This window comes from Chaetodon auriga, chromosome 5, assembly GCF_051107435.1.
Source record: "Chaetodon auriga isolate fChaAug3 chromosome 5, fChaAug3.hap1, whole genome shotgun sequence".
Taxonomy (NCBI): domain Eukaryota; kingdom Metazoa; phylum Chordata; class Actinopteri; order Chaetodontiformes; family Chaetodontidae; genus Chaetodon; species Chaetodon auriga.
The window spans coordinates 18,710,966-18,730,834 of NC_135078.1; the positions used below are offsets into that span (position 1 = coordinate 18,710,966).

A 19,869-nucleotide genomic window follows, 5' to 3' on the forward strand; every position below is an offset into this window, starting at 1 on the left:
CTCAAGTCTGAGTGAAAACAATACATGTATGGAAAGAAACACATGAGACTTCTATGATACGATATAGGATTAATGCATCACAAAAGCAGAGCATTCATTGATTTTTTGCCATTTTAAACGACTGAATTAGAGTCAGAGCAGTACTTGTTTCCATCAGCTCTGTCAGCCCCAATTCCTATTTTCCGTAAAAACAAAAGCAACCATCTGCTGAGAGTAAGCACTAGTCGAGCTATTGAATCAAGTTAAGTCAGTAAGTGTAGCAGAGTCGTGTCAACATCCACATTACTGACTGACCTTCAGGGTACTTCATGAACAATAATGATACAATATAAAGCAGTGTAGTCTAGAAAACTATTAAAGTATACTTCTAAAAAAAGTGTTTTCAAAGCTGTATTATAAAACCATGTTGTAAAAGATGCCCTTCTTGCCAGACAGACTATCCACAATCCCCCAGTTGTTTGTGCTCTACTGCCTAAATGCTCCTCAGCTCTGAGACACTATCTGTGCTCATTTCTCCTTTTCCTACTTTCCCCTTTTCATCCTTCCTAGACCTCTAGTGCTGTCAAAAACACCTCTACCTCCTACCCTCTCAACCCACTCCCCTGTTATCTCCCTTCTTGTCCAAAACAGCCCCTCTGAGTGCTTACCTTTCAGCCCCAATCATTTCAAAGCTGCAGTCTTGCAGTGATTTTCATTTTAGTTGCCTTACAGCACCACTGAATGTTGTACACTGTCCTCAATTTGGAGTCATCTGCCTTCCTCTTCCACCTCCTTTGCAACATCCCTTCCTCAGCACCTTTTCCATTCCACCCACCAATCTTGTTCACCATCTTTACTCACTAGCTGTTTTCTCCCTCATCCCTTGTTTACCCTCATGGCAACACAAACAGCCACCTATCCTCTTTCCTTCCCTCACTCCAGCTATCTTTCCACTAATCACCTCTTTATTGCTTTATTTTTGCACACACTCTTGCCTCTCAGTCTGCTCTTTCATTACTTTTACCTACAGGGCCAACCCTAACCGTACCCTGACTCGCCACCCACATGTTGCCCTTATGCTCTTGCCCCTATTCATTCTCATCCTTATTTCATCCCTCACGTCTGCTCCCATGCTGCTCTCTGCATTCTGCACTAAGCACCAGAATGTGTTTATTTCACTTCTAGCTGACTAAACTCCTGCCACTGAGTCACTGAGTGAAATCAAAAAGTAGAGGGGAAAAAAGTTTAAAGACAGTACAGTCGACACAAACACACACATATGCAGATACACACACACAAACAGTGCAATGGCAAGAAAGCACAATCTAAAACACACAGTCAGCCTGTATAACGCCACACGGACTAATCTGTCGACACAGCAAAAATAAAGCCAGAGAAAGAAAGAGAAAAGAAAGGAAGAAAGCTTGAGGAGACAGATTCATGGTGCTGAGAAAAGCAGAATAAGACCTTGTATGTGTGCATGCATGCATGCGTGTGTGTGAGTGTGTGTGCGTGTGTGTGTGAGAGAGAGAGAGAGAGAGAGAGAGAGAGAGAGAATGTAAGAGCTATACAATATGACACTGTCTCCCATGTCAACTGGTTTGCAAAAAACAATCTAATAAGTTGGATTTCAAAAAGTGGTTTATGAGGATGAATGCACAATCGTGACAAATTCCAACCATGTCCGTGTTTGTCTGTGCATCAATGACGCACAACATGACGTCTGGCTAATTGCTTTCCTTGGTAAATTACATAGTACATGCATTACTGATTTCATTTGGATACATTACTTCTGAAATGTACGAGTCATCCTTACCCTAAATTCATGTGACGCTTTGTCTTGAACAGTCTGCTTTTGCAAACAAACAAACAAATAAAGCTTAATGCACACACAAAATGAAAGTCACTGGAGCTGGTCCATTCAAAAAGTCACAGTTGCTCAGGTGAATTGGTTACAGTTGTCATCAATACTTAAGTAGTTTGGTCTAATTTGGAGGTAATGGCTCTAAATATATGAACACAAAACCTGTTCGGTAATTAAATGGCTATAGATTGTTTCCTTCTGAACAATAGCTAAAGGGCTATTTCGTGCATCCAATTCCTCATGCATTGATGTAGATGATTAATGAGTAGAAGCTAAAGCAGTTTCAATCTCACTGCCCATTGTACAAGTCCACATTTTGAGGAATTAATTACAGTGTAACAATATATGATTAAACTCCACTAAGTCTCAGCACACTGCTTAGTCATGGCCATTATTCTCAAAACCAATGAGCCTGGGATTCATCTTCACTCTACCATCATCTTAATGCTTGAGCATATGCCTGTGGGTGTGTGTGGGAAGGTACACCTGTGATTTTATTTGTGCATATATTATGTGTGAAGCCATTTTCAGCCTGTGCATGTGAGTCCGTATTTCTATGAATATTTGAGCTGAATAAGCCAGTCAAGTGTCATAAGCTACATTATACAGATTCCACATCCCTATTATAGCAGTCATGCTAACGCTTTAGCTGCCTTGCTCTACTCTAGCTACAGTACATTAGCTTAGCATCATCAAGGCTTTGGCTAATGGAAGGCTTTGCTAATCCTCTACTTATTAGGGCACTTTGGAGAATTAGTGCCCTCATCCCCTTTACATCACACACTCTTAAGTCTGCAGGGGGCTTCTGAGCACTAGGCTCATTAATGCTCTTTGCTAATGACTTAAAGGGCCCGTTGCGTTAACCCAGCCCAAATGTTACATCACTCTGAAGTAAGCAACAGTTAAAGGAGAGGGTTAGAAATGCTGGTGCAGCAAAACATGTTTGAAAGTATGGATAAGAAGCACACTTACTGACATTATGAAAGGTTTGAAAGTATATAAATAATTTAAGAAAAGTCCTGCCTGAGAGATTGAGTTGTTAAGCTGTGCAGATGGATGTTGTTTCCTTATACCTTGACAAAACTCTACAGAACAACAGCTGTGTACAATGACTGGAGCACAAAAACGGAGTTGAACTCCAGAAAGAGAGGTGTGTAGGAGGGCAAACAAATATAAAACCGTAGCCATTTGCAGTTTTTCACCTACCATCCTGTACCATAGCCACCTACTACACCATACTTGCACACCACCACCATCAGTGCCAACCCACACACAGCCACACTCACACATCTAAACCCCTCCTGTACATGAGCCGTATACTGACTCATGATATGTCATACAGGGATCAATCCCGCTAAAGCAGTCATGCAGAGCATTTAGTTGAAAGATATACATACATACATATATATGCACGTGTCATTCACCCAAACAGTGCATATTCAAGAATTCAGACTGTCAGCCACAGGGACTACTGTAGGACTCATTTACTTTAATTATTCTGCTCTGTGTTTATTCATTTATCTAGTTAGCTGAGAGGTCAATTGATCCTGCGAGGCCCTAAACCTTTATTAGGAACTCAACAACTTGCAAAATAAGATAAATCAATCCCTCCTCATGATTTTTCATGTATTCAAATTCTGTGTATTGAATCGCTACCTCACCCCGGTCTTGTTGACACACAGACATTTTTGATGCATGTTCTATATGTTACTGTGCCCTGTACACGTGTTGTCCTGTAACAGAGCATGTTATTGAGCTCTGTCTCTCAAGCTTGTTGGTCTGTCACAAGAAATGGACTGCAAGCACTTCACCTGCAGTCAGGTGCGACTGATTCCTCTCTCTATCTGTGTCTCTCCAAGCTGCTCTCCTCCCACCACGCACTCACTCACTCACACTTTATCACACTGATACCTAGTCCTCCGGTCTCGGTGGCACAGTGACTAAGGATGGAAAGGAGAGGAAAGAGAGAGGGGTATAGGAAGCAAGGAAATCAATACTTGAAGAAAACCAATAAAAGAGTGTCTGTATGCCTGTAGGTGTAGCTGTTTCTCAAGTAAGTTAGACACTATAAGAGACAACAGTTTTAAAGGTTTATATGTAAGATTTCCACTTTAAAATGTCTAAAGAGGACTAGACCTATGTTATATATTTTGTTCAGTTGTGTACTTACATTATGGCATATGTTTCCAGGAATGTTCAAACCCACAGAACCTTGAACCTTGAACTTTGTTCAAGGTAAAGGTAAAGGTAAAGGTGCATTTCATTTAGCTACCTGCCAATGGCTCATATCCTATTTACTTCCTGGAGTTGCTACAACGTCCGGGGAAACACGAGAAACACTAGATGATACGTTTAAGGCTGAGAACAGGTGAACCTGACTAAACATAACACCAATAAAATTTCTGTACACGACCACGACCGTGAACATTTCTACGTGAGTCCGATAGATCCTCATTGGTTTTGATGTTGATTAGATTTTCATTGTCTTGAGAGACCCCTCGTGGCAGAAATTACATACTGTGCATTTAAAGAGTAAAACAGGTTATGTCTAACCCGCAAGGCATCCTTTAATTTGTAAGGTTTTCGTTTAATATCCCTTTAAGTATCAATCGGCTGATATTAGCCAATATCAGTGAATACCAGTGAACAGGATAGCAAAAGTGAAAAATACGCTTAAACTGAGTAGAAATTGACTTCCAAATGCAGAAAATATAATACTTGTAGAGCCACCTAGTTACGGTTTGTGTGATGTGCCAGACAGTAAGTTGCAATCTCATAAATGTAGCCACCTGCCTCATTATGTCACCTGTGTGGAAGTACTTCATGCTAAATGAGGGGAAAAAAAGCTAAACCAGCAGATGCAAAGTGTTCACTGAGGCAATGGGTGAAGCCACTGCAGCAGCATTGAAGGACTTTAAATACTGTTCCAACGTTCAAAGCGCATATCACTTTACAAGGAAAGCAAAGTTTAAACTGACTGGATTATAAAGAGCATCATAATTACAGAATAAATCAGCACACAGTAACACACAAAGATGTGGACGTTTTGTTTCTAACACTGAAACTTCTGAAACTTTAAAATGGACACTGAAGACCAAATGACAGGCAGGTCTTAGTGAGGCTGCTTCTAAATAGCTCGGCATTGAAACTGCAGTTTAAGGTCATCGTGGAATTTGATATCATAATGTGGACTTAATTTTTGATATATTACATTTTATCAAAACCGTATTGAGAAAGTTAGATTAAATAAGAAGATTGTCACAGCAGGGATAACTCAATATATTTTCTACTTTCTAGTATCTGCTGGCTTTAAGAAGACTCTGTAATCATAATCAAGTGTTTGATTTCATCAGTAATTCACTGACAGAGCGAAAGGAAGTCCTTGCCGGCGCCCACAGCACTGCCATCGCCAAGAGTGTATCTCCGTGTCTAGAACTGTGTGTGTGCTTGGATGACCTACTTGTGTCTGTGTATTGTTTCATGTATTGTTCCACAGCTCCAAACTGCTGCCATGCATTGTGCCATACACAGCTAAGCGCTGAGTGGCAGAGAAACACTCTTACTCACACCGCTGGCAGGCTGAAAATATGCTGTGCTCTATATATGCCTCTGCGAGTGTCTGTGTGGGCCATTGCTTTGCTGATATACACTCCTTGAGGGTATTAGCACTTGAATTAATGTGGTCAGGGAGGTAGAATGAGCAAAAGATAACATGCCCTTTTCGACTTTGTTTCTCTTGAAATTTATCACTCTAAGTTCTCTGACTTCTGGCACTTTCTGTTGCTGAAAATACCAGACCAATGATTTCTTGCAAACACAATCTGTTCTTATTCCTGCCCCCAGTACGTCTCCCCACCTCCTACCCTGTTCCCATTAACATTTAATGGACCCCCGTTGGTCCCTTCATCTTGTCACATTTAACATCATGCATTCCAAGCTAGCTCTAGTCTTTGTGCCCCGGAGATGTATACATCCTCCCTTTCATCCAGCCTATTTTTTCTTCTCTGTAACTCTATCTGTGTCTCCTCTCCTCATTCCCTTCAACTGCCCCTCAATTCAGTACCCTTACCACTCTGCTGTATTTATCCAGTTACTGCGCTCACTGTTATCACACTTGCCAGATGAATGCCCCGTCTCCCTTTTTTCCAATCCTCATCTCTCTCTTCCGCTGTCTCTCTTTCCTTTAAACTTTCACTCTGCCACTACTCCTACTTGGCCTCCTCTCTTCCTTTTTTTTTAGTGAACAATCCCTTCTTTTACACCATTCATCTTTCTATCTCGTACTATTTTGTATTTGCTCTCCCTGCCTCCCTCTATTCAACATGAGTCAACAGTGTAATTTCCCTGGTTTTTAGCTCCCACATTAATGCCTCCCTCTCCACACCTTGCTCTCCTGTCTCTTCCGCTCACTGATCTCTCCTTCCATCACCTTTTGCCACCCATCCAGACTCTACCCTTAAATCAATTACCTGACATTACATGTACAGTAGATTATTGAGGGCCAGTTCATTTTTATCCTTCACACCATCCACCTATTCATCCATCCATCAACTCAATTGTTTGTTAAATGCAATTAAACTCTACCATGTGCACTTTTATCTCAAGTGCCTACTTCATTCTCTCTTATTATTCTGCACTCACCTTTTCATCAGCTACAGACCAACCCATACCATCTTTCCCTTATCCTTTGCTTTAAAACCGCCTTATCCATCTAGTCCACAAGCAGTAATCCACAACCATTAACAACCATTGGCTATCTGTGAAGGCCACATCTATGGTGCCTTATGGGGACATTCAAAGTGAATTACAATGCATTCATAATGTTTTACGACTACACTCATAAACACACATAATGCTTTATCAACGGTCATGAAACATTATAGATGTGACTTAAAATTAATTATCACTTCAAGTGTCTTATGGATGCTCTTGAATAGCTATAAACTAGAGGCTGAGTGATGGGGCTTATGATACATTATGACTAACACCCCTATACATACCTCCACACTCAACTGTAGTAAGGACTTATAGTGCGCTATAATAGTCTTTGCTGTACCATATTTTAATGTATATTTTAAGTAAAGTGAAATACATATTGATGCAATCATAAGACATGTGCAGTTATAATTCATTATAGGATGCACCTGTAATGTTTCATGGTTGTTGATGTAGTACATCAGACATTGTTATGTGCATTTATGAGTGTAGTCATAAAGCATTATGAATGCATTATAATTCTCTATGAATGCCCCACTACAGATGTAGTCTTTATGGAAAGTGGAAAGCATGATTTTTTCACAGTTTTGAAAAGCAGATACAAGTAGATCTAATATGTGGGGCTCGTATCACCCACTGAAACTCAAATATCATTAATCCCTGTGATTTCCTGTGTATAAAACAGTAATATGGTAGTATCTTATCTTTACCTATTTTTTTGCAACTCATGTAGAGTTCAGAAAATTAACATCAGTCTTCTTTTACATTTCATCTATTCTTCTTATATCCTTTGCCGTCCTTTCATTTCCCTCCATCCCTAAAGTGTCTGCTCCTTTTCACACAAAGTCCATTATCATTTTAGTCCAAGTCTGAAGGGAAAAAAAGTGGAGTTTTTATGCACATTTGTCTTTCTCACCAGGTCTGCTGCGAGTTTTCTAAGAAAGGATCTGCAGAAGAAAAAAGACGAAGTATAACGTCTGAACATAGACCTCCTCCTGTGCTTTATGAAATGGGAGAGAAACTCCATACCCTCCATGTAATTGCTGGCATTTTTCTGTCTTGCTGCCTGCACTCCTTTAGTATCACATAGACCTCTTGTTCTACCGATGCTGATAACATACATTACACACTCACCATCCATATTCTCCAGGTTGGCAGCAGTTTTCTGACGTGCTTTTTCTCAGTTCTCCACGTGCTATCCTCCTTGCCACACTAAATTATCAGTGGCTAATGTTAGTAGCAGATCTTTTTCATGGGTCACACAGATTTTTATCGAGCACAAAGAAGGTACGGAATCCAAATGAAGTGCACTATGATCAGACTTTTTCTGAAAGGCCTTGCATCTCTGAGGCTCATAGTGAAACAGTTTATCCTCTTTCTCATTTCTTGTTTCCTTTGGCTATTCCTACCTCCATCCACCCTCAATCCATTCAAAAAGAAATGACGCTGTATATATCTTTGTGTCAGAGCTCTATCCATTGTAAAGTCAAGGAGATGAACGTGTCCCCTGGGAAAATCCACAGCTTCTCTGTTTACAGCCTTGAGGCTTTTACTGCTATTGCTTCACCACGACAGGTCTACGCCCTTTTCTCTCTCTCCTCCCTCACTTCTCTGCACTTGCACTTTGATTTTTGTTTTTTTCTTTGTCCAGTTTTAGTGGCCTTATAATAGATTCAAATGTGAACCACTGGAAGCCGTTTGCCAAAACGGGATACAAACATTCGCACACAGCATGTTATTCTGCATGTTTATACTGTACAAACTGACTCTTGTCTACCCACAGCCTCTCTCTCTCTTTTATATTCTCTTTGTCAGCTTGGGTAATGACCCATTTGTCAATGCTTTAATCATATTTAGAAAATGGATTGGTTGTTGTTTGCTGCTAATGGCTTGCTGTGTCTCTGTTTTCATTGCCTTTGCACACGGCAGATGTCATATCTTCCCACTTGGTGTCTCAATAGTCAATTGCACACAGGTTTGTGTGTGCATGTGCGGAACGTGTCTCTTCTGTTTTTCAGTGTGCTTTCATGCCTGTGCAAACATGCCATTGTCAGAAAGTGAGATACTGACTAGCCTTTGATGGAGATACTATGTGGCAGTGAGCTTTCTCTTCCACATAAATAAAATTTAACTGGTCCTCAGCTGTTGACACAGCCCACACAGACCGGCTGGCTGATTGCCCCCCATAATGAAATTGGGGAAGTAACTGTACATAATCATTACGCTATCCATCTCTCCATCACACGTAATATCTGATCAGATTTTGACAAAATGTTTGGACGTGTTGCACCTCAGTGACTCCAATCTGTCCCTGTAAAGGCTGCAGTGATTGGCCTGAGGGCCAGAGGAGGGTGGGACAAGTCTGTTTACTTGTAACTGATTGACCTGTGAGTATATTACTCATAGCAAACAACATGTGCTGATTTCTGAGTGGGTGGATGTGTCCCTGTGTGGTAGTCCACACACAGTTTGTACGAACAGAGAGAACGGGTAATGTTGATGGAACACATTAGTGTCATACAGTATATTAAACATAATATTTAGAAGTGTTTACACCATTTACCAGGAAAATATATTCCCCACTGCTATGCTGCATTTTCCTGCGCCTCAGACAGCAGCATGTTGAGTGATGAAACAACTTAATTAGCTGCAGCTGGATACACATTTGGAAGAGAGAGGGAAGAAACTGATTGTGAAGTGGCGAGGAAGAAGATGAGTTAAAGAAGAAAAGGGATTTTTATTGCTCTATAGAGAGTAAGCTAGGGATGCCTATTTCTGAAGGAATGAGGCAGGACAGAAGGACAGTGATTGTTTTTAATTGATGTATTACGGTAAAGAGCTCTGGAAAATGAAGGAAGGATTAAAGCCTGTAGAGAGAGATGCAGACAAATGCAAATCAGCGGCCAGGACATGGAGAGGCAATAAAAGGGGGGATGGAACACGAGATGGATGAATTATGGAGACACTGTGGGGAACTCCATAATTATACATGACTCAATCAGACTTACTTCAATGAGAAAGAAAGTGCCTGCTCCCTCACTGACAGAGGTGGGAACAGAGTGAGAAACAAGAGAGAGTAGTTGACATGCATGTAATGGAAGGTTAGAGTGATTAACCAAACTTAATTGATTGAATAATTTAAGTCTTATTTTGCATTGAGAAGAAAGAGGAAGAGATCACAGTTTAATTCCTCTTGATTAGAATAAACAGCATGCTGTACGTTTCATGCTTAAATTGGAAATTTAGCCAGCAGCTGATGGATGTCTTGTTTACCTTACACGACAGTTTTAATTGTTTCACGCAGTCCCCACCTTCAAGTCTCTCATGAGTATGTTGGACACACACTAGTCTCAAATGAGATCATTCTGGAAACATTTTTTCCCCTGAATTTCCTTACTCCTCAAAATCATATATAAACTATTGGTATGGAAAACACTATCCAAAGTTGGGATATGATAAACACGTATACACACTCGCACACACAAAGAGGGCATTACATTGACTTGCATTCATTTCCTGGAGACTTACCCTGTAACTAACCCAAACCCAGTTATTTGGCCTATTTTTTTTTTTTTTTTTTTTTTTTCTTTTTTCAATGGAGACTTGAGTTGTCTTTTCATAAGGAAAGGAAGTCCCCACAGTGTGACTGTTTAAACACATTTATGTGTCCACAACATGAGTGATAAACATCCACACACACACGTACACACACACATACAAACATACACAGACAGAGGTAATGTATGCATCCAGCTGCCCATGGCTGCTTGTATCAAATTCCAAATCCTGGTGCTGGCACACAAAACTGTGAAGGGATCTGTCACCCCTTCCCTCCAGGCAACCATCCAGCAATACATGCCAGCCAGTGTCTTGTGTTCTGCCACTACAGACCACTTTGCTCTTCTTTCTTTGTGCTGGGCTGGTCAGCACTCCACACGGTATCAACTGTTCTCTCTCCTGGCTCTCTAATGGTGCAATGACCTTCTAGGCTCATTCAAAATAGCAGCCAGTCACCATCTCCCCTAAAAAGGTGTCTGTTTTCAGGAGAATCTTGCTTCATCTTCGTCAGCCAGATGCATAAATACTAATGTAAATGTATGTACAAAGGCTTTTCCACATATCAGCTATTAACCTCCAACTAGTCTTAGTTCTAATCATAAAGTACATTTGGTAATACTTCCTTGTGGGTTTTAGTTAAAATGAAGTGATATGACATACCATGACCAGAGATGTTGTGTGAGATTTATCTTGACAGATGGTGAAAGACCGAGAGTAAACACAGGTGTTATCTTCATCTCCAGCAACAGTGAGTTTTTTTTCTATGCATTTCAATCAATGTGCACTTCTCGCTTTGATTTAGTTTTTATGTAGTGCTTAAAATTATGAGAGGAAAAAATAGGTATGTTAATATTAAAAATGAAGGAGATTCAATGCAATCCTGAGAGAGGAATCTCAAGTCTGTGACTGTAATAATGTGGAATAAGTGCTTAGAGGGAAGAGCCAGTGAAAGTACATAATCTCTTCAATGCATTCTTAACTCCACAGTCAATTAATCAATAAGCATCTAGGTTATGTAGTACATTTTCCACTGTAAAATGTATTATCACAATATAAATATGCAGTCTTGGGTTTACTGTAAGAGGGAGCACAAAAATGAAAAGTGAGTATCAGTCTTTAAAAAGTGAAATTTCAAACCTATTCACTGTTAAAGAATTGTCTCATTAACAATAGGTGCAACAGCCATGTGCTATGCTGTAATCCTTTGGTTTTGAGTTTTGTGATGTGGGTGGATGACAATGGAACTCTGGATAAAACTTGACCATTACAAAGCTGTGAAGTGCCCTTCTCTCAAATGGGACACAAGCAATTTCTATCACTGCTGATGCAAGTCCTGACTTAACAATGGAATGGAAAAGTTCAATTCTAAATGGAACTCGGCCTTACGCCCTCAGTTTGCGGAGCATGGTGGCTTCCCATCGGCTTTGACCACATTCATCCGTTCCAAAAATAGTGGTATAACGACTGAGAAATAGGTTCTCTAAAGAGAAATAGATTCCTAAAGAGCACCTTTGTACATGTGTCTACGGATGCTAGTGCACACATGTGCATGTGTGTGGGAGATAGAACAGGAAGGTCAGGGTACTTGTTGCAACTCTGGAGCCTCGTAAGCCAAATGAACAGCTGAACATCAGTGTGTGGGTAGCACACTTACAGTAAGTGAAAGTGACATAATTACCAACCAGCAAGCGCAGCAAGTTAACTGGATGGAAGCACAGAGATTATGTAAAGTACTAAAGTAATAATGCATAATTAATTGTTTCTTTCACAGAAATTAAATGTGACAATACATCATTTTGCTAATTGACAGATGCTAATCTAAAATCTATTACGTTAGCTGGACTTTTGAGGGTGTAAACTGTGTTGACACTGCTACCGACAGTACATCTCATAGTCATTTCTGCAAAATTTAAATGTTTGCTAGAGTGCAAGAACAAACTGCTGCTTATAGACCTGTTATGGAAGTCTTTTCATGGTCAGCGCTTGTGGAGTAGTACAAAAGCTGGTTAAATGAAAGCACATTTAATGATGCATTACTCTGTAAAATCAGCTTTGTCTATGTAGTTAAAAAAAAAAAACACACACGTTACTAATGATGACCTATAGGCTTTGAAGAGAATTTTCTGATCAAATAATGAATAGAAATATGTGGAAAATCAAATTGATATGGAAGTACTGAGCTGATAGACGATTTATCTATTTTTTTTAAATTTTTTTATGTATTTTGGCAGGTGGGGTGATGACGCTTTAACAATCTCGAGGCCTCCCTCTCAAACCCTCCTGGCACAGAGTCCACTTGGAGCCACATACCGCATACTCCAGCTGTTTGTACAGTATGTTTTTTACCACACTTGATACAAAAACCTTCCCTATTGGCATCTATAAGAGATCAGACAGTGAGACAAGGGCCATCCGGTGAAAAGGTTATTCAGGGTTATAACACTACTCAACCTGCTCATGATGAAAAGAGAGAGGGAAAATGAAAGGACTTTGAAGTGGTGGTGCTATAGCTAAAGGCTACATTCACCTTTTATTTTACAAAGGAGTCAGATGGAGGGAGAGAGGGGAGGGGAAGGTAAGAAAACTGACAGAGGACTGTGTATGAGAGAAACAGAAAGGAGACAGAGATTAATACAGCCTGACACGTATAAGGTTAAGGCAGAGGGAAGAGACGCACACAAATCAAGATATAAAGAAACCAAGAAAGAGGGAGACAGTGAAAGAGACAGCAGGGAGGAGAAGAAGAAGAAGAAGAAGAAGAAGAAGAAGAAGAAGAAGAAGAAGAAGAAGAAGAGATTAAAGAGCAGCAGCATCTGAGTAACAACAGATATGTACAGAAAAGAAAGAGAGGACAACACTTTTTATGATGCATTCCAACAATATTTGGACACTCTTGCAAGACTGTTGATATAACATTCTTGCCAAAAAAGCATAGTGAATTAAACTGAATTGCCCCCACTCTGGCAGATAGGCAGCGCTGCAGTTCTGTCGGCCTCCGTACACAGATCATTAGCAGAACTGGACGACTGCTATGAGTGTGTTGTTGCAGACTGCTGTTATTCTTAGGAAGTCAAGTACCGTCGGTGTCAAACAGACACAGTATGTTTCAAACCATGATCTTTTCCTAAACCTAACCAAACTGCAACCGTTTCACATCGACATGGGAGTGAGACCAGGTTGCTTGTTCAAAAGGGCGCTCACAGACATGTGTGTTTATGTATCTGTTTGTGTGTCCATTTCTGTGTTTCCATATGATTGGTGGTGCAGATGTGTGTGCCCACATTAGAATGAACGTTTTCTGTGTGTGTTTTCCACTGCAAAGTCTTTCAGAGAGATAAAGTTCACAGATCTTCTTCAATGCACCACAATGCCTTTCTAAACAGCAGTTGAGCTGGATATCTAGATTAATACACACTATAACCACACAGAGTCTGGTACACAGCATACACACACTGTGCGCACAACTGATGTCCTAGAAAACTAAATTGAGAAAAATATAAAGGAGTTGCAACACGGCCAAATCCATGCCATCACTTCCTCTGTCTCTCCCCTTCTCTATTTCTTTTTCTCTCGCTCTCCACTGACAGCATGTGTGATAACTTTTATGTTGCTGTAACAAGAATGAATGAGCTCAGAGGGAGGAAAAAGTGCATGAACTTGGGTGTGTGTTTGCACGCTTGTGCTACCACATGCTTGTTCCCGATCCTTCTTTTGTGTGTGCGTCTCTATTCATATACTTCATACGCTTTGTGCATGATGTGTGACTGCGTTTAATATGACAGATGGCAGCCCCCCTGTGAAGACCTAGAGAGCAGAGGAGAGCAAGGGACTGATGTGTTTCAAGTTGAAAAGCGACAGCAGAATCTGTGAAAAGTGCTCAATAAAACCCCTCCGCTGTCACTCTGTTGATCCATAATTGAATGAGCAAGTGTTTATAGCCAATCACACAGCATGCAAACATTAACAAACAGACATGCTTTGTGTTTTTTGGGGTCCTTGACTGTAGTTGTGTTTGATAAATATCCATTTTCATTAAAGTAGCTGTCAGCTTTGGCTTTAATGATTGCAATGTAAATCTATGATGATGACATTGTGATAGCTGTCGGCTTGTTGAAATGCTCGCCGCACATTCAGTCTGTCAAGGCCTTTAGCCTAGTCTGTTTTCTTCCCACTCTTTCTTCTCTGTCTCTGTCTGTCTTCTGGAAGAGCATCGAATAATGAACTGTTCAATGTCACACGTCATTCACTCTCATAATGAAAACTGACCCTGAGTTTGAGTCAAGTAAGTGCCGTTTCACTATTCTGTGTGTGTGTGTGTGTGTGTGTGTGTGTGTGTGTGTGTGTGCGCGCGCTGGTGTGTCAGTACAAGGCAGATTGTTACTGCAGGAAATTGGCAGGGACACAATTCGTCAGTGTATGTTGTGTACAATAGATGTCATTTTGTCAATTTTCAATTCAACCTTTATTCAAAATCTTGAAAAGTCATTGAGGCCATGCCTTCATTTCCAATGATGAGAACAGATAAATACACACAACAAAGTAAACAAACAAAAGCATTGTGGAGCAGTTTGTAATAGTGTTTTTTTAAACTGATCTACATGTACAAAGTGTGCAAAGTTTAACAGGTGCTGGAAAATGGTCCATATGTGTGCAGTCCAAAAACAAAATGCGGTTTTCCCTAAATTCAGCATTTGCATGTTGGACAATGAGTATTAGCCAATTACTTGAACAGATCAAATAATGACTATGGGACCAGTTTAATAAGGAAGTGATGTATGATGGCATGTTTCCATTAAGGGCTTTATAAATAAATGGAAGCCAATGCCTGTCACGTCTTACTGTTAGAGATGCCTACCCAACCTTTTCATACATGATGCGAGCAGAATAATTGTCACCAGTAATGAATTTAGGATGGAGTGACAAACTGAATGTAGGGGTGTAGGAGTGGTGGCTGAGGCCTGTCTATAGATGGTATCACCATATTCAAAAAGGAAGCAGATGGCCTCAATTATCCACTTCCTACTAAGTATAAGAAAATTAGCTCTGTTGCTATACAAATATCAATATCAAATATCACAATGCTCTCGATGAGACAGGTAGTCCTTCTTCTTGGGAGGAATGATTTGAGCTGATTATTAACTCATGACTCCAGGACTTTAGTCAAACATGACAGTGTGGACATTGGCTGATAGTTGCCAAGATTAGTTTAATGCTTTCAGATAATGGTAGCTTTGGTGAAGACATCTTTAAATAAATGTGGTCAACAAACATGTCTGTGTTATTGAGAAGAACCTGGTATCTAAAAAAGATTGAATATATTTGTTAAATTGTTTTCAGCAAGCTACAGGGAACTGTATATGGACGGGTGTTTGGATCTAAAACATCCTACATTACTAGTGGATTACGCATTAGTCTTCACAAATATACCTGTGTGTGTATCTATGTGCATGTTAGTGTCTGTCTGTGGATTTGTGTGTGTGTGCTTTGAATGCCTCTCTGTAGTTTGGGGAAAACGTTAATTGCATTGAGTGTGTGTGTTGGTGTGGGAAAAAGAGGGACAGAGGAGAAAAAAAAGAGAAATGCTTACACCTCAATTTATCTAAGTTTTGCTTAACCTGCCATTAGCTGTGGTAGCTGGACAGGCAGTGACTCTCAGACCTGATATAAATAGAGTGTGAACATGCGGGAGTGCTTGTGCTTGTAGGTCACTTGACAATTGCACCCTGACAATTAGATGGCGAAAAGGGTCATGACATTAAATGAGTTCCTAAAGAATAAGGTCTATAATGGCATCGTAATCGAGAAACTCTCCAGAAAAGTATCAAGATTTTGATTGGCTTGACAACAAACAACAACAACAATAACCGTCTCTTGCTGAATTAATGTTCACAAAAACACCCATTAAACCCTAAACATCTTCCTTGAAGAAACAAAATCAGAGAATGGTATCTCATCAAATAGTACATCAACAATACTTCAGGAACATATTTCAAAAAAGAAGAAGGAGAAGCTGCTGGAGGCACTTACTGGACACGGACAGCAGAGATTAATTGGACTGAGTGTTAAGCTGCATGTCACTAATGGAAACAGATACTCAATAACAGGTTGAGCTATTAACTTCTATTGAACTGCACTCCCCCACCCAATAAAACCACTGTTTTCACAGTTTTGGGTTTTGAGCTGACCGATGTTTGTTCCTTAGATAACAGTACCTGGGAGCAACACGAGTAGATGCAAACTGCTTCTACACAATGACAACAACAGCAGCTTTTAGCGGTGAGCTGCTGAGTTGCACAAACAGCCAGGTGGAAATGGGGCAAGAAGCGAACCACCACAGAGAGTCAGACAGCCAGAAACACACACAAACACTAAAGCACTGACATGCAAACAAATGCACGCACACAACAATTAGTGACAGACATTGTAATCGCATCTCATAAGGGTAGCAGAGACTCATTTAAAATGAAATGAGAGGAAAAAAAAGCCGACATCCACCATACTGCGTAGTGACAGACAATAACAAATGCCTTTTTTTTTTTGGTGCCTCATTTCTTAAAAATTAATTTGAATTTGATGTGTTTACCAAAACACTGATTGCTTTAATGAGTGCCACATTGTTGAGTGGTTGTTTGCGTGACCCCCTGACGGAAACTAATTGACTTTGAGGCTAAAACTTTGATTGGAAATGTTGTCTTACTGCAACATCCCTCCGGCAGAACTGAACTGGGAGGGAAGTCAGATTTTGGTGAAAGTTTAGAAACTGTTGTCTATGTACAGTAAAACTTCATCATACTTTCCATGATGTGAACTGCTGTTTGAAAAAAAAACAAAACAGGAAGACAATTGCCTGGGAAAGTATGAGAGGGAAATTGATTATTTTATCTTAATTTGTTATGACTGTGCTCCTAAGACAAAGCAATTAACAAAACCAATCACACACGCTCATAGCCATTGTCTAATGTTGTGGCTATAAACTGTTTTATTGAATGACTTTCATCCTCCTTGACTGTTTCCACTTTCTAAACAAACAAACAAAAAAAAGGTACTGTAGAGTGGTTGTTGACACGTGCATTCAACTGAATTAAATTCAAAATAAAGTGAAAAGACTAAAATGCACTGCGGTTTTCAAAAACATGGCACTGATGGAATATGATAGTCAATCTTTTAAAAAGTCGATCAAAAAGTCCTCAAATAGTGGCTGAAATCTTTATTTCCTCTAACTTAAGAGGAATTATTTGGATTTGACTATGCGTATGCTTTGCTTATTTTTAATCGTCACTGTTTCACTGTGCATTTGACCATATTTTAAGTAAACTCTCTCTTGTGCCTTGTTAATTTGCAAATGCTGTTGTTCGCTGTTTGCAGTACATCACTGCGATCAACACTTCCTAAATGGTTCAGGGGGTGTAATTCCTTCATTTCCATGGAAGGCTTTTACTGTGAAACATTCGCAGAAATTGTCGAGTTTCTCTAATAAATTTCTGAATATGAAGAATATGGAGAAACAGAGTGAATTAGTTCGTCATGAGTATGGCATGACTATATTGTTGTGTTGATGCTAGTAAAGCTGTGGAAGTGCAAAATCTGCTGAATTTACTATGCAAGCTAGTATAGTTCAGGTGCCAATTTTGACTGACATCTCAGTGACGGATGGGATCTGGTCCATGTGTGTTTGTGTGCACACATTCAATGCTGAATGGCTATAAATCACAAGTCAGGTCACTGCTGTTTCTTCTTCCATTAGAGTTAATCGCCTCATAATGCTACTGGATGTGTTGCATACCGCTAGATCGATGAGCTTGATTACTACACCCTTGGCTACATCACACACACACACACACACACACACATGTGCAAACACACACACAGAAACACACATTCGCTTGCTGTTTTGTGCGAGTCTGTCTTTCGTGAGCACATAGAGCTGGAGCTCAGTGAAGGAGACAGATGACTGCAGGAGAGAGAAATGACATATAGAAACAATGGAAGAGTGAAGGTGGGTGAGCTAGAAACTGAACAACAGCACTGTGACATGCTGGAGAGACGCAGAGTGAGATGTGATAGCAGCTCAACAATGCTGACAGAGACAAAAAAAAATCATGACCGACCAATTCAGAGTAAAAATCTGGAACTTGGATTAACTGGAAATCTGGATTATGACAAATAATGCAGAGAAAAGGGGATTTCAGCTTTGCTTTGATACAGAAACTTTGCCATAAATAAATAAATAAATAAATAAATAAATAAGTGAGTTCTGAAGTTTGGCTACATTTGACTCACAGAACGTAATCAAAGATGAAAGCAGAGGAGGTCTGGCACGTTGACAGGTAATGACAGGCTACTTGAACAGTGTAATGATTTTCTCAACAATCCAATAACAAACAGTAAGGGTATTTGTACAATTATGTATGCATATTTATACTGTATACCAACATTATTGAATTGTCATGGACACCCATGTTCAATCTCAAGTGATATCCTGTAATCATAGCTATCCCTTAATTAATTATCCTACTTATTGAGTTACTGCTTAGTTGCTTCATTAAAGGCATTATTACTCATTGAGAATTATAACTCTCTATTTAATTTTCTCTGTCCATCTTGCATTATCAATAAGAATCAAAGGGCTTTGTTTTTGTTTTTCACATGCACAAGCTCATCAAAAGCACACTCTAAGGCCTTCTTGCATGATTAACCAGGACATGACGATCAGAAGCACGGGGAGACGCAGCACAGCCTAAGCTTTTACAATAAGCTAAGAAGAGCAAAAGAAGTCAGTGACAGAAGAAAATATCTTGTGTTAATGTACAAAATCAAAACCCTAGAAAATATTCAGGACTGTTCCTACAAATGAAACATTCATGCAAGAAAGGATTACAAACAGAATACTTCATCCAGCTATTTTGCAGGGAAAAGGGGATTCTGAAGTATGGCTGAGCGTCTGTTTGTCTATTGTTGCCTCACCTAAAATGGCCTGTTAATCTAGCTGATGCAAATTTCCCCTGCTGTCGCACACATGTATGCATGCATGGGATTGTGTTTGCGTGTGTGTCTGCAAATCTTACACGTTGGTTTTTCATGTGGGGCGGAGGGTTGGCTGTTAGACAATAACACCGCCAACTGAGCTTTAAAGGCCACATCCTAATTTGTCACACTAATATCTTCTGCAAGCAGACTATGCACATGTCACTGCAATTTAAATCAATATGATATTTAAATGAAGGTAAAAAAGAGACACTTTCTGGGCATGGGAAGCTGGAAAAGTATAGAAACACTTAATTTACCATGATCAGAAAACACAAGCAACAAGGCTGCACATGCACTCACAAAAAAAAAAAAAAAAAAGAAATCTGTGCACAGACTGTGTTGTGTACACCAGCAGCCAAGTTTACTCCATATATAAGAGAATGATCAAGGCTTGCATGCAACTCAGCTATCTGTTGCTGTGTAGCAACACATTCCCATCTTTATCTCTCTGTCCTGAGGGCTTGATTTTTAAACAAAGATTGGCAGAGGGCCTAATCTACATCATCAGTTTGACTAAAATCCAAATGGACCATGTGGCAACAACATTTGAATCCCAATATATAATCTGAATGCATAATACATTTAAATATCATGCGAAATTTTACGAATGAACAGGTGCATTACTGGGGATGACAGTCAAATAACAATTCGTTTTTCCTGTTTATGTCTTCAGGGAAAATGGAATGACCTCGTATTTCACAACACACTCGTTTACATTAACTCAG

The 19,869-nt window shown here is 39.9% G+C and overlaps 1 protein-coding gene across 4 annotated transcripts in view; it reads right to left on the minus strand.

Moving 5' to 3' along the window:
* grid2 (glutamate receptor, ionotropic, delta 2) overlaps nt 1–19,869 on the minus strand; it is a 468,077-nt gene that overhangs the window by 200,658 nt on the left and 247,550 nt on the right. The window lies entirely within an intron of this gene.